The 14,415-nt window shown below is 52.8% G+C and overlaps 1 non-coding gene across 1 annotated transcript; it reads left to right on the top strand.

The window, feature by feature from the left end:
- The first annotated feature begins 8,679 nt into the window (after nucleotides 1-8,679).
- TRNAS-UGA (transfer RNA serine (anticodon UGA)) lies at nucleotides 8,680-8,761 on the top strand. The gene has a single exon. It is a non-coding gene; the product is annotated as a tRNA-Ser (tRNA).
- Nucleotides 8,762-14,415: the final 5,654 nt, after the last annotated feature.

The raw sequence follows: 14,415 nt of genomic DNA, 5'->3' as shown, positions 1-14,415 counted from the left end.
GAGCCTTTTCCTAACAAAGGCCCTAGAGCAGTTAGTGACTACTTGGGTCCTTGCCGCTGGCAAATGCTCCTGGAAAGGACATTGTCATACCTTTCCGGACACGTTGGTGTTTGAAGGCTGTTCCTTTCTTCCCTTGCTCTTCCTCAGCAAGGGGAGGGTGAAAAGACCCCATTGTGCCCACTCTCATCCAGTCAACTACACAGAACTTGCTGAGAGTTCCCTAAAGTCCACTGCTCCACCCGCTGAGCTAGTGAAAGGCAGCTCTTAGGGCCTCTCACCACCACTTTCTCCAGGTTGGCCTATCCATGTGTCTCGGCACATGCCACTCAGGTGGATGGCATTGCAGGGGAGGCTCAGAGGAACCCAGCCGAGATTCTGTGGTGCGGTGGTTAGCCCAAAAGTTTCCAAGCTGAAATCAGCAACAAACACACGATGTCATTTGTGTCCTGGCATGTGTTCCTGCTTGTATGGCTGGCCTGGAGCCTGGCATTCCCTGCCCCTATGAGTGCCATCAATCAGACAGCCTGCAGTACCTTTCAATGAGACAAGGGAACACAACAGCCTTGGCCAGGGAGCCTGTCCTTCCTCTCTGGCTGCTATGAGCAGAGGCCCAAAAAAAAAGGACACAGGCTGAGTGGCTGGCAGGGAGCAATCAAGAGACCTGATGGGAGGCGATTTCAGCATTCACAGGTGGTGTGGATGGCAAGTTAAAGGAATGTGGATTTTATAAATGGACTGTAAGGTGGATAGAAAGCTGGCTAGAAGGTTGGGCCCAGCGGGAAGTGATCAACGGCTCAATGTCGGGATGGCGGTCGGTTTCTAGTGGAGTTCCACTTCGCTTCCGTTCTGGATCCTGGTCTGTTTAACATAGTTATCAATGACCTGAATGAGGGGTTGGATTCCACCCTCAGCAAGTTTGTGGATGACAATGAGCTAGGGGGAGAGGTAGATATGCTGGAGGGTAGGGCTACGGTCCAGAGTGACTTCAAGAAATTGGAAGACTGGGCTGCAAAATATCTGATGAGGTTCAATAAGGACAAGTGCAGAGTCCTGCACCTGGGCCGGAAGAATCCCAAGCGTTGTTAAAGGCTGGGGTCTGACTGGTTCAGTAGTAGTTCTGCAGGAAAAGACCTGGGAGTTGAAGTGGACGAGAAACTGGACATGAGTCAACAATGTGCCACTGTAGCCAAGAAAGCTTACGGAATATTAGGTCGCATCAAGAGGAGGGTTGCCAGTAGATGCAGAGAAGTGATTATTCCTTTTTATTCAGGTTTGGTGAGGCCGCATCTGGAGTACTGTGTCCAGTTCTGGGCCCCCCGTTATAGGAAGGATGTGGATACATTGGAGAGGGTCCAGAGGCAGGCGACCAAAATAATTCGGGGGCTGGAGCATGTGACCTATGAAGAAAGGTTGAGGGAATTGGGACTGTTTAGTCTGCAGAACAGAAGACTGAAGTGGGACTTGATAACAGCCTTCAACTTACTGAAGGGAGGCTGCAAAGAGGCTGGAGAGAGGCTGTTCACAGTGGTCACGGATGGCAGAACACGGAACAATGGACTCAAGTTGCAGTTGGGAAGGTCCAGGTTGAACATTAGGAAAACTTTTTCACGCAGAGGGTGGTGAAGCATTGGAACGGTCTCCCCAGGGAAGCAGTGGAGTCTCCATCTCTGGAGGTGTTTAAGTCTCGTTTCGACAAAACTCTGGTGGGGCTGATCTGATGGGTCTGGTCCTGCCTCGGGCAGGGGGCTGGACTTGATGGCTTTTTTAGGTCTCTTCCATCCCTGTTCTATGATTTTAGTGCAGCCACCCCCACCCCTTTGTCCTATGGATTGAACAGCTCTGATAATAGACAAACACCCAAAGGAACATCACTCCTTTGCTTTCACTTACCCCAGCTCTGCCCTCTCCACCTCAGCTGCTGCTCTTTGCATGGAGTCTTTTCCAGGAGCACACACCCAGCTGACTGCAGTTCTCTCCCAGAGGCCAAGGGAGGAGGGTTGATCTCACATCACAGGAGCTGAAGAGGGAGAGGGCGGGAAAGGGCCTCCGAGAGAAATCCTGAGCACGGACTTTTCTCATGTGACTGGAGAGGTTGAACTGAGGCTGTTTCTTGTTGTCAAAAAGTGGGTGTGTCAGGAGAGGAGTTTGAAGCTGTGTCTCCCCACAGAGACCTGAACACCCAATTGAGGGCAAGGGACACACTTTGGTCAGGCACTTGTGAACACTTTGCCACATGCATTTGACTTTTACACACTTAACTCCTTCAACTCTGTGACAGAAGGAAGAAAAGTTGTTTCTTGGGGCCTGTCTACCTCTATTGGTCAACAATGAGCTGTTTCCATGCAGTGTCATAGGTTCAAAGCCCATACTGGCCAGTTTTGTTCTTGCATTGATTGTCTCATCCCACACAGGAATCTTCTCACACCTTTCACTGACATGTTGGCCTTTGGCAGCAAATGACTGTTCTTGTCCTCAGCTCTTGCAGAAGCGACTACATTACCAATTGCTATTTCCATCATCTTTGGAATGTAGAAGAGGATTTTATTCTCTTCACTTCTGTTTCCACCTGACCAAGGAGAGAAGAAAACCTCTCACCAGCTGACTCTCCCCCTCAGGTGCTCTGTAGCTTCATGCCCTTGTGCATTCGCTCGAGCTGTGCACAGGGGGTATAAATAAGACACACCTATCCAGGTGACAGTTAGGAAATGTGGAGCTCACAGCTCATGTTACTCACTTCCAGAAGGGCAAGAGGGTTCAAAAGTGTTATGGGAAAAGTCTTATTGAGAAGGGGAAGATGATAGTTGTGTTCAATAAACATTGGTCCTGCTTGAGGGCCTGTGGCTGTCTGTGGGGCAGGCATGATGGTAAACCTCTTCACAGTGTGTACCATGGATGATTTTCAGGGGAACTTTTGCACATTCTGGGAACGGGAGCAGAGAAGTCACAGGACCTGCAGCTCATAAGCCATTACCTGTGCACAGGCGTAGAGCTGGGTAGAGCAGTAAAGGCATAACAAGCCTGCACTGCTGTGTGGAAGGGGAAACTGAGGCAGTCCTACTGAGGAGTTTACCTCAGATTGCAAGAGTCAGAGTCCTGAGTGGTGTCCATTACACAAGAGGAGCAGCTGCTTGTGCTTAATTGACACTTTTCTCCCCCAGCTTAATTTGCTCTGCATTTATGGCTTGTTTCCATCTGCTCCCTCTCCTGGGCCTGGTAGAGCTGTGACTGTGCTGCTGGGCATCCTGTGCACTGGGGATGGAGCCTGGGAACACCGTGTCTGCCTCTCCTAAGTGCTGTGGGTGCAAGCACTGGCTAGAAGAGAAGCCATTGATGGTCTTGCACTTTGGTTTCCTGTTTTGTTGAAGGAGTCCCTGGGCGGTGGCAGGAAATATCGAGGGGGTATGAAAATTGATGGTTGGAAGGTCTGGCTGTGTTTCGACTGCTTGTGAAAGAGGGAATTGGAGAAGCTGTTGCACCATTGTTATTGGCAAAGTTTTAAAAAGTTCTTGGTGCCCTTTGCTTGCCCATTCTTCAAAGAGAATGTGGCTGATGCACTGGCTCCTGAGAACACTTCAGAAAAGCACCAAACTGTCAGTGTGTGCTGCAGTGTCGTGGTTAGCACTTTGGCCTAAGCTGTAAGTAGTCACTTGCTCAGGAACAGTGCTCCTGTCTCTTGTTATTTCTTCTGTGGGGCAACTCATTTCCAGAAGTATCCTTAAGAGCGCTGCCTTCCTCCTCAGTGTGGTTTCTTTCCCTTCATGAAACTTTAATATCTAAAGATGGGGCAGAATAAGAGCCAATAAGAGCTCCTGTCTCTTGGGTGCTTGGTTGCCACCTATTTTGCAAATATGAGCATAGGAGAATTCCAGCCCTCAGTGTGGCAACCTGGCGGTTTCTTCTTCATTTGTTTCTTTTCAGCTAATGCCAAAGCACGTCCCAGTATTAGGTCAGGGTGATTGTGTGTAAAAACCAGCTGTGCTGGAGAAGGGCTGCTGGGTTTTGAAAGAGACGTGCTGCAGTTGGGTGCAGAAAGTTGTCAATCTGACTCATAAAGTATTAAAGAAAACTAGGGCACAGTGAGTGCTGCTCTTAGCTCTGTCAGAATGGCTGAGTGAGTGAAAGCACCTGCTTCAATCTATTGTGTTTACTTCCCATGGCTGCTTTGCTGTTAAAAGAAAGGTGCAGGTTCAAATCCTACTAATGGCATCAATTTCATTTTTTTCAACATCCCCAACTGGCCTCTTTTCAATGTCTCTGCTGACATTGCCCCAGCCCCTGCTCCAGGTTTCTGTGAGAGCAGTGGCAAGACTGAGGCCTAATTCAGACATGAACTTCTTGGGAAAGTGATGGTGAAACTCCTACTCTGGCAGTGCGGCCACACAGTCAAGTGGCCAACACCCACCATCTCTACCAGGCTCCTGCTCTCTGCTCTGAGGACTGCACGAATGCCAGGCTTGTAATGCACCAAAGGGGTTGTATCCCCTTGTGTTACCAGCCCCACCTTGCAGTTGAGCCTTGGGTTAGTTGTTTGGGCTCAGTCTGTGGCCAGAACAAGGCTATGGAAAGGGGATGGAGCCACACGCCTGTCTGTGGTGCCTGCAGCCCCCTGAGGGGGAGAAAGGAAAACAGGCTCAGTCCCCCTCTCTGCTCACACAGGGGATGGAACTGCTGTGCGGAGTTTCATAACATCAAGGGGCTGAGAAAGAGCCAAAGGATTAACTTGATTCCATCGCTCCTTCCATCAAACTGCCTCTTAAACTTCCCTGTTTCCTTCCCTCCCCTATTGCTCTGCCGCTGGCTTTTAAAGCTGCTCACCCAGCTCAGGCCTTCCCCCTCCTCAGCCACACAGGGGCAGGCTGAGCCTCAGGCTGATCAAAGGCAATCAAGAGAACAAGGAATCAAACCCGCCCAGACACACAATCCCACCTGACACCATCACTGACATGACCCCCAATCAGAATCAAACTTCACACAGTCCAGAAAACTCACTTCACTCCCACCAGACCATAGTACACTCACAGGCACCTCTTCAGCAGCACCATCTCCTGCTCTCCCTCTTACGCTCCCCTGGCTGCAGCCCCCGGTCCAAGACCTCATATAGAGTCTAACCCTTCTGATGGAAGGAATTAGGAGCAACCAGGGCTGGGTTCAACATCGAGGGTTTCCTTTTCATCCATCTCACACAGAACCAGCTTGAGCCCCCACCCAATAGGCTGGGAAATTCTCACACCCCCTGAGCACCTCGCACAGGCAATGCTTCCCCACGCGCAAGCACAGAGTCTGAGTGTAGAAAAGGACTTTTAATAAAAGAGGCAGAAAAGTCAATTAGCAACAGCTTGGGAAAATTATCACACCCAGAGTTCACAACCAATCCTCAAGTAACTGGCCCAGGTCAACTGCCTTGAGCAATGTCCTTGGCCTCTCACGCTCACCAGTCCAATACAGTCAATCCACACACCTGACTTTCTCTGCACCTCTGAATTCAAATGCCCCACTTATGACTTGGTCCAGTCCATGTGGGCACTGACACCTCACACTGATGCATTCCCTCATGTCACCTTTGCTCCAGTCCAGTGTCCTGCTTGCTCCTTCCAGCCATCTGCCAGTTGCCCACCTTCTACTCCTCCTACCAGCTGCCCACTGGTCACACCACCTGTTTGCCACTGTGGGTCGAGTCTGAGGCAAAACCCTGTGATTTAAAATTTTGATATATATAAAAGGACAGCCTCATAGAAAGTCATTAATACTCAGCTCTACCTTATAACAGGCAAGAGGAACTGGTCAAACAAGAGTTTAAAACAGGGAATCCTGTGCAATCCATGTCTTATGCAGTTACATCGACTGCCCTGTCCCCCACAATGACTTGGGACATTGGTGAGATTTCACAATTCTTCTGCTGAGTGTTAGCGTAAATTGTGATTTTACAACAATGACTTTACAATCGAAAAAATCGCACTGCTTCCTTGCTAGCCATCAGGCTTTGTTTGCAAGGTATCACACATGCACACCTTTGCAGTCTCATGCAAATGATCTCTGGGCGACACATTCCTCCCAGCCTTCATCAGCATTGAGTTCCCGCTGGCACATAAATGACATAAGTAACCTAAATTGATCTATCCAAAATCAGGCCTAATTAGTCAAGAAAACCCTGAGAGGTACCAGAAATCAACCCCTCTTTGGCACCTTACAAAAAGAGATTTGGGGAGAAAAATCACCTACTTGAGCAAGTTCCATATTTGTGCTGCAGCTGCCGTCAGTGTTGTGTGTAAGGTGTGGGCTTGTGTGAGTGTTCAGCAAAGATTTGAATGCTCCCCAGCTGGTTAGCAGAGCATGTCCACCTCGGTATTTTTGTGTCTACTCATGGTGTGCATTTGCTCAGACATAAGGTCCGGGGGCGGTAGGGGGGGCAACAGAACTGTGAGAGGTCTCTAGGGAAGGGACAAGCGGCCATACTCCACATTCCCACCAGGGTTGGGATGGGGCTGGGATCATGAGGAGGTGAGGGCAAGGGAGGGGTCCAATACGCTTGGGTTAACTGGGGGCTGGCCAAAACTTTGAAATGGCCACACTAACGGCCAGATCCAAGAATACTAATGAGTACCCCGCCATAGAGCTGCGCAGAGCCACACACGTTTGAAAGCCACACTTTACACGTGCTACGGCCAGAAGCGTGCGAATGCTAACGAGGCGCTAACCATTCAATTCAGTGCCTCATTAGTATTCTTTGATTTGGCCATTTGCATGACAATTTTGAAGTTTTGGCCAAGTGTGGCCACAGCCAGAATGTGGGTAGATGCCTCAGGGGCCCTTTTTCCAAAAACGTTGTCCTCATGGTGCTGGATTTTTCATTCCCTGGCCCTTTCCTTCCTAAGAGTGGGGATTGTGCGGCCGCTCTCCAGAGGAAGACCGGATCAGTTATTTTGAGCCCCTTTTTTGTGGCTCTGATTAGCATGGACATGGCCCTCTGCAGTCGCTCAGAGATGAACCAACGCAGTACTGGCCTCCATTAACCCCGTCCAACATAACAGCTCTCCTAGTGGGGCGAGGTACAAGGGTTTTAGTTGGAGGGAGGTACAATGGCCCCAGTGGAATGGAAGTACAATGGCCCCAGTGGGGGAGAAGGAGGTACAATGCCCCTGGGGGGTGGGTAGAAGTGCAATAGCTCCAGCATGGGAAGGAGGTAAGTTGTCCCCTGGATGGTGAGCTACAATGGTCCCAGTGGGGGGAGGCACAAAGGCCCCAGCGGGGACGGAGGTACAGTGGCCCAAGAGGCAGGGGGAGGGAGAGGTACTATGGTCCCAGTGGGGGAGGGGTGGTACAGTGTCTCCAGCAGGGGAGGGGTGGAACAGTGTCCCCAGCATGGTGAGCTACAATGGTCCCAGTGCGGGGGAGGTTCACTGGCCCCTGTGGGTGAAGGGGAAGGTGCAATAGCTCCAGGGAGGGAAAGGGGAGGTCCAATGGTCCCAGCTGGGGGAGGGGGAGGAACAATGGTCCCAGGGGAGGACAATACCCACCCCCCGTGCCCCTAGTGTGTTGTTCTCAGACACCCCCGTGGGGCCGCTCTGTCCCTGAGTGGGGGGCTGCCCAGGGCCCTGCTGCGATGGCCAGACAGGATTCGGCTCTCCCCCAGCCAGGTCAGAGCAGGTCTGAGAGAGGAGAGAGAAAGTGAACAAGGAAAATGATTGACTTGTTCCCATCATATCAGAACTAGGGGCCACCAAGTGACATGAATGAGCAGGAGGCATAAAACAACTAACAGGAAGCTCTTCACCCGGCACACAGCCGCCCCGCGGCTCTCCCTGCTGGGGGAGACTGTGACGGCCAGGGCTATAGCAGGGGTAAAAAAGCTCGATCAGTTCATGGAGGTTCGGTCCAGGCTGGGAAGGAATGTTGTCCCTCGGCTCTGTCTGTCAGGGGCTGGGCATGGATGGCAGGAGAGAGATCGTGACCTGTCCACTTCACTCCCTCTGGGGCACCTGGTATTGAACACTGTTGGCAGACAGGATACTGGGCTGGCTGGACCTTTGGTCTGACCCAGTACGGTCGTTCTTAGGTTCTTATCCATGTGGGGCTCCCCTCACCCCACACGCTGCCAGCCGGAGGCTGCAGGCACTGCTGGGGAGCCAGTCGGAGTCAGACCCATGCCAGGAATCAACCACCGCCTGCCTCTGTCCACGGCACTGCCCAGGGTGTGGTCACTGACAGCCACTGCTGTGTCTGGTCAGGGAGCGAAATGAAATGAAAATGTTCTTCTATTTGCACCTTGTTGCAACAATATTTTCTGAATTAGAAAGCTGTGATTCTTCCGATTTTACATTGAACTTTCTCCAGGGCAGAATGATCCCCCTCCCCCACCCTCTGCTGCCCCAGGGCCACAGTTCCCTCGAATGTTCCCTGGGGACATAGAATACATTTTGCTCTGTGCACCAAGGCCTGGGCAGATGTGCACCTCCAAGAGAAACACCAGCTGCTGCCTGTGGGACTCTGCTAATTAGCCAGGCAGCACCTGCATCTCTCCTGAGCAGCCACCCAAGCACACAGCTTCCAGGGACACTGCCGGGGCCGGGGCTGAGGACAGGGAGGGCAGCTAATGCACCAGCTGTCTGGCAGTGTTCCTCACCAGCCTTGGACCCTGAGCGTTCACCAGTGTCTCTGGCCTTGAGAAAAATTAACCTTGTAGCTGTGATGGCTGAGTGGTTAAGGTGTTGGACTTGAAATCTGATAGGGTTTCCCTGTGCAGGTTCAAGTCCTGCTCACAGTGAGGGTTGTGTTTTAGCCACATCCTGGAACCAGGACAACACAGCAGTGCACAGCCTGAGACACTACCCAGGGGCTGTCTGTGACCAGTGTGTGGAAGAGGCCAGGGGAGTCTGTGCCTGGGGGAAATGCTGACCCTGGGGTGTGGTCACTGCTCTGGCTGCTGCTGGGCCCAGCCTGTCTCCTATGTCAGCCCAACAGTGCTACACTCACCTGTGTAATGCCCTGGGAAGGAGTGGGCAGCCCTGGTTCAGCTGCAGCCAGTGATAGGGCAGCTGCCTCTAAGGGAAGGGCCTGTTCCCAAGGCTGGCTCAGGGGCTCTGGTCTCTCCCAGCTCCTGAGCTGTGCAGTACACAGCTGGGAAAGGGACAGACACTTGCCCAAGGGGGAATGAATGTCACAATCTCCTCTCTGTCCCAACAGCAATAGACTGATCTGCAGAACCAGACACAGGGCTGGGGGCAGGTCTCCATGTGCCTGTGCCTAACCCTGTGCAAGCTCTGGATTGTTTTGTGCTTGTCTCCAGCTGGGGAAAAGCCTCTTCAGGACACATCTCCTGCCCCACAGCTGAAATGAGCCCCACAGTTATGAGACCCCACTGAGGGACTGGCTGATTTTCTCCCACCTTGTGATGCTGGCTGCAGACCACGCGCTGCTTTGGGGTGTCCTCAGTGAGGGGTTGGTGGTGGGGAGCAGCCTGGCTCAGAGACGTTATGAAGATTCTCAGGCCACATGCAGTCATGGTCCTCCCCTCCTCTTGCACTGCCCTCTGCGGCTTTTGAGCCTTCCCCTTGAGGTGTCAGTACCAGCTGCCCCACCTCCAGGTGCCCAGAGGAAGACAGGTGAGCTGGGCTCCAGCCTGGGACTCCTCCTCTCCCCTTCTGTCCCCTGAATTTTTAGCCTGGTCTTCATGCTCCTTCCTTTGAGTGCCATGTGTGCAAGAGGAATAGCCTGGCAGCTCCAGGACCAGTTGTGAGGGCATCAGGAGAAGCCATGAGAAACACAACCTCAGACCGCATCTATCTCTACACACGCTGCTCAGTTCTGGAGCCCCAACCTTTTGCACTCAGGTTGACGAGCCAGCCTAACCCGAGACCTGGGTAGAGTGGGCCTCATTCATGCAGCAGGAGGAAAAAGACCTCACTCAGGTCCCCCTGGGGACAAAATAGTCCAGCCCTTGGAGAAGACGAGATTTACAGTAGAGCACCACCAGGTCCCACTGAGATTGGAACTATGGCAAGTACCAGACACCAATCTCTAGGACGGGGGAGCTGCTTTCCTGTCTCATGTCTCCTCCTCGATGGTGTGTTGGTGACTCACAGTGAGGCACCAGAGATGGAGATGACACAACAGAGACAAAGGGGAGAGGAGGATGGGTGTAACCTCTAGGTGCAGAATGTGGTGAAAATAAGGGTTGTAAAGCCACCCAGCAGCCACCTCACAGCAGAGGTCCTGGCCAACAGGCAGCTGTCCCATGCAGAAAACTCCCCATAGCAGGAGCTGCCTCCCTGAGTAGCAGCATGCCAGGGCCTGAGGCAGCTGCCCCACAGAAAATCTCCCTGACAGCAGAGTGACTGACAGAAATGACAGCCCACACACAAGAGAAGAAACAACTGCAGTAACAACACTGACAGAGTGGACAGAACTGAGGCCCCTCAAGTGTGTTTGCCGACTGTTTCAAGAACCTGCCCTTCTGCCTTGCCCAAGATCCCCTTTCCCTCCCTGGTTTTTACCTCACAATGCTTCCATGGAGGGAGCCCTGTGCAATCCATATCTTACACAGCAGTGATGACTGCCCTGTACCCTCACAACAACTTCAAGCTTTGATGAGACTCCTCAGTTCTTACACTGGGTGATAGCCTAAATTGTGACTTTCCAACAACATGTTGTTTACAGTCGACAAAGGCTCATTGCTTTGCCTGTTCCCATCAGGCTTTGTTTCCAAGGCATTACATAAGCACACCTTTGCATTTTCCTGCAGACACTCTCTAAAGGACACATTCCCCAAACCCTTCAGCAATACGGAGCTCCTGCTGCCACATGCCTTACATGTAAAAAATAATACTCAAACTGCTCTTATGAGAACCAAAACTAAAACCTTTTCTGTTCAATACATTCATGAACGGTTTAGACATTGGTTAAGAAAGTATGCCTTTTTAGTTTGCAGATGATACCAAGCTGTGGGAGGGGTTGCAACTGCTTTGGAGGATAGGGTCAAAGTTCAAAATGATCTGGAGAAATTAGAGAAATGGTCTGAGGCAAACAGGATGAAGTTTAATAAGAACAAATGCAAAGTGCTCCACTTGGGAAGGAACAATCTGCTTCACACATACAGAATGGGAAGAGACTGTCTAGGAATGACTGCAGCAGAAAGGGATCGAGGGGCTCTAGTGGACCACAAGTTAAGTATGAGTCAACAGTGTGATGCTGTTGCAAAACAAGCAAGCATGAATCTGGGATGCGTTAACAGGTGTGTTGTGAACAAGACACAAGAAGTCATTCTTCTGCTCTCCTCTGCACTGGTTAGGCCTCAGCTGGAGTATTGTGTCCAGTTCTGGGCAATGCAGTTCAAGAAATATGTGGAGAAATTGGAGAAGGACCAGAAAAGAGCAAACAGAATGATCAAGGATCTAGAGAACATGAGCGATGAAGGACGGCTGAAAGAACTGGGCTTGTTTAGTTTAGAAAAGAGAAGATTGAGGGGGACCTGAGAGCGGTTTTAAGTTATGTAAAAGGGTGTCATGAGGAGGAGGGAGAAAACTTGTTCTTTTTGCCCTCTGAGGATAGAACCAGAAGCAACGGGCTTAAACTGCAGCAAGGGAGGTTTAGGTTGGACATTAGGAAAAAATTCCGAAGGGTCAGGGTGGTCAGACACTGGAATAAATTGCCTGGGGAGGTTGTGGAATCTCCATCTCTGGAGATATTTAAGAACAGGTTAGATAGATGTCTGTCAGGGATGGTCTAGACAGTACTTGGTCCTGCCGTGAGGGCAGGGGACTGGACTCGATGGCCTCTCGAGGTCCCTTCCAGTCCTAATGTTCTATGATTCTGTGATTCTATGAAAAAAGCAGTTCAGTAGCACTTTAAAGATGCACAAAATAACTGATTGGGTGATGAGCTTTTGTGTCCCATGAAAGCTCAGCACCTAATCAATTAGTGTGTCAGTCTTTGACGTGCTCCTGGACTGCTTTTTGGCTTTGATAGTACACAGACTAGCCCGGCTTTCTCTCAGTTCCTATTCAATATGAGTAGCAACTGTCACTTCCCCTCTGTACCCAGATCTCAGCCGAGGGGACAGGTTTGCTGGGTTGATGTGCATTGGCATAACTGTGACCCGACCAGCCCAGGGCTCAGCACGATCCCCTGCCCCCTCCCCCTGCAGCTACTGCTGTGTCGCCAAATCTCAGCCTCTGCACCAGAGCGCAGGGGACAGAGCAGAAGCTGGGGGATGGGAGCTGTTTGTGATGGGCCAAGCAGGGGGAGGAGGCAGGTGCACCTGGGACAACTTCCCTGCTGCTGGGCTGAGGCGGCTGGTTCCTGTCTGGCAGGTGCCCTAGTGTGGTGCACAGGGTCCCCCAGGGGCACTGCAGGTGACCTGGCTTCATAGCACTTCCCCCTTCCCCAGAGAGGACCCAGTGCTGGCCCAGCACCTGAGCCCCCACCAGCACACGCCCCGTCAGCATCCCTTCCTATGGTTCTCCCACAGGTTGTGGGGAGCAGCTCAGTGCAGGGCCAAAAAGGGGGCACGGCATAAAAACTGTCATCACCCCTGTTCTGGGGCAGCCGCCACAGCTGGGAGACCCCAGCTCCTCTGCTCTCTGGGGCAGAGTCAGTGATGCTCCTTTGCATACCCACAATGCATTGCGTGGTGTGTCCAGGGTCCCTCATCCACCAGCTGCCTTTGCTCCTGGAGCCTCTGGTTCTCGTGGTGAAATTCGGCTGGAAGCACCTCTGGGCAATGGGCTGCACAAAGGGGAGGCTTTGCGGGTTGTCCATGTGGGCTCTGTGATGTGAGAAGAACTTGCTTTTTCCCTGCCAGCTCCTTCACAGGGGGTGCTGTGTGGTCTTTTTTCTTTTTCTTTTTTTCAGTTTGTGTGTGTTTTTCAGTAGAGGTTTTTGTCTGGTGAAATGTGTAAAAGTTTTTTTTTTTTTGTTTTTACTGTTCTTTTTTGGTTGTGCTTACACTAGCCCCAAACTTTGAAATGACTATGCAAAAGAGCAGATGGGAGTAAGGGGACTTTGAAGTCATTGGGGTTCTTTCAAAAAGGAGCCCTGTTAGGATGAGTTGCCAGGTCCGTCAATTTTGAAGTGCTGCAGTTGCCCTCATGCTAATGTACATATTGGATGCCGGGGGAGTGGGCAGGCATAGCCTGCCCATGGCTACAAGGCCCCTCTCACGATGAGAGAGGACCCATTAAAAACAGCCCGGTCCCAAATAAATACGGGGGACAACGAAAGAAAAACCAGGGGCGGGAGTGAGGGTCAAAGGTTTAAAAGAAGGGAGCTGGAGGGGGACACCGAGCAGAGGACCCCGGACAGCGCCCACCGTTCCTCAAAGGCGTCCAGGGAGTTGGTGGACGCCGCCCAGAGGAACCCTGCTCGGATTCGTGAGCGGAGGGAGGAACGGAAGTAGGCCCCACAGTCGCAGGTCACCCCCCCTGCCAGCCTCCTCTCCCTGGTTTTGTAAATGGCCATTTTGGCCGTGGCCAGGAGGAGGCTGACGAGGAGGTCCCGCGACTTTGTGGGGCCACGGATAGGGTGTGAGAGGATGAGAAGGTGTGGGGAGAAGTGCAGCCAGAACCTCAAGAGGAGGTTCTGGAGGAGCCGGAAGAGGGGCTGCAGCCTGGCGCACTCGATGTAGATGTGCGCCAGGTTCTCCCTCGTGCCGCAAAAGGTACAGGTGTCCGGGATGGGGGTGAACCGCGCCAGGTACACGCCCGTGCTCACCGCTCCATGGAGGATTCTCCAGCTGATGTCCCCGGCGGGCCGCGGGACCAAGGTGGAGTAGAGGCCGGCCCACCGGGGCTCCCCACCCTCCGATGACGGCAAGAGGTCCCGCCATTTGTGATCGGGGCGGGACACGAGGGTGGGGAAGTGGAGCGTCTGAAGCACGAGCGCATACAGAAGGTGTCGAGGCGCGGCTTGGAAGGGGACCGGCGGGAAAGTGTGCAGCCGGCTGAGGTGATGGGGGGGAGGGGGGCGGGCAGGATCGCGAAGCCGGGGGCCCACAAAGAGGTCCGGAGGGCTAGGAGTGGGAGGGGGGCGGGGTGCACCCTCTTGCAGGACCCGTCCGAGGTAACTGTGAGTGGTAGCGGGCAGGGCAGCCTTCACCTCCCGGAGTACGAGACGGGGGGAGCATAGGTCGGAGAGCCCCATGCGCCGGGCGAGCGCCGGGGCCTCCATCCAGTCCCCCCGCTCATAGTCCAGGAGGTCTCCGACCCTGGTGATTCCACCTAGGACCAGCCTCCGGCGCACCGTGCGAGACTCCGCCGCCTGCACACGAAGGTGGGGGTTGTGTAGCAGGGGCTCCGCGAGGAGGTCTTCTCCCACGGTGGCCCCTAAGGACCTGGAGGCTGCGAGCAGCCGCCAAGTGCAGAGGAGGTCCTGGTAGAAGGCCAGCAGCTCTGAGAGGCCTCGCGGACGGTCTCTGCAGGATAA

Source organism: Carettochelys insculpta, chromosome 7, assembly GCF_033958435.1.
Source record: "Carettochelys insculpta isolate YL-2023 chromosome 7, ASM3395843v1, whole genome shotgun sequence".
NCBI classification, from domain to species: domain Eukaryota; kingdom Metazoa; phylum Chordata; order Testudines; family Carettochelyidae; genus Carettochelys; species Carettochelys insculpta.
The sequence above is the reverse complement of the archived record's forward strand: the minus strand, read 5'-3'. Positions and strand labels throughout refer to the sequence as shown.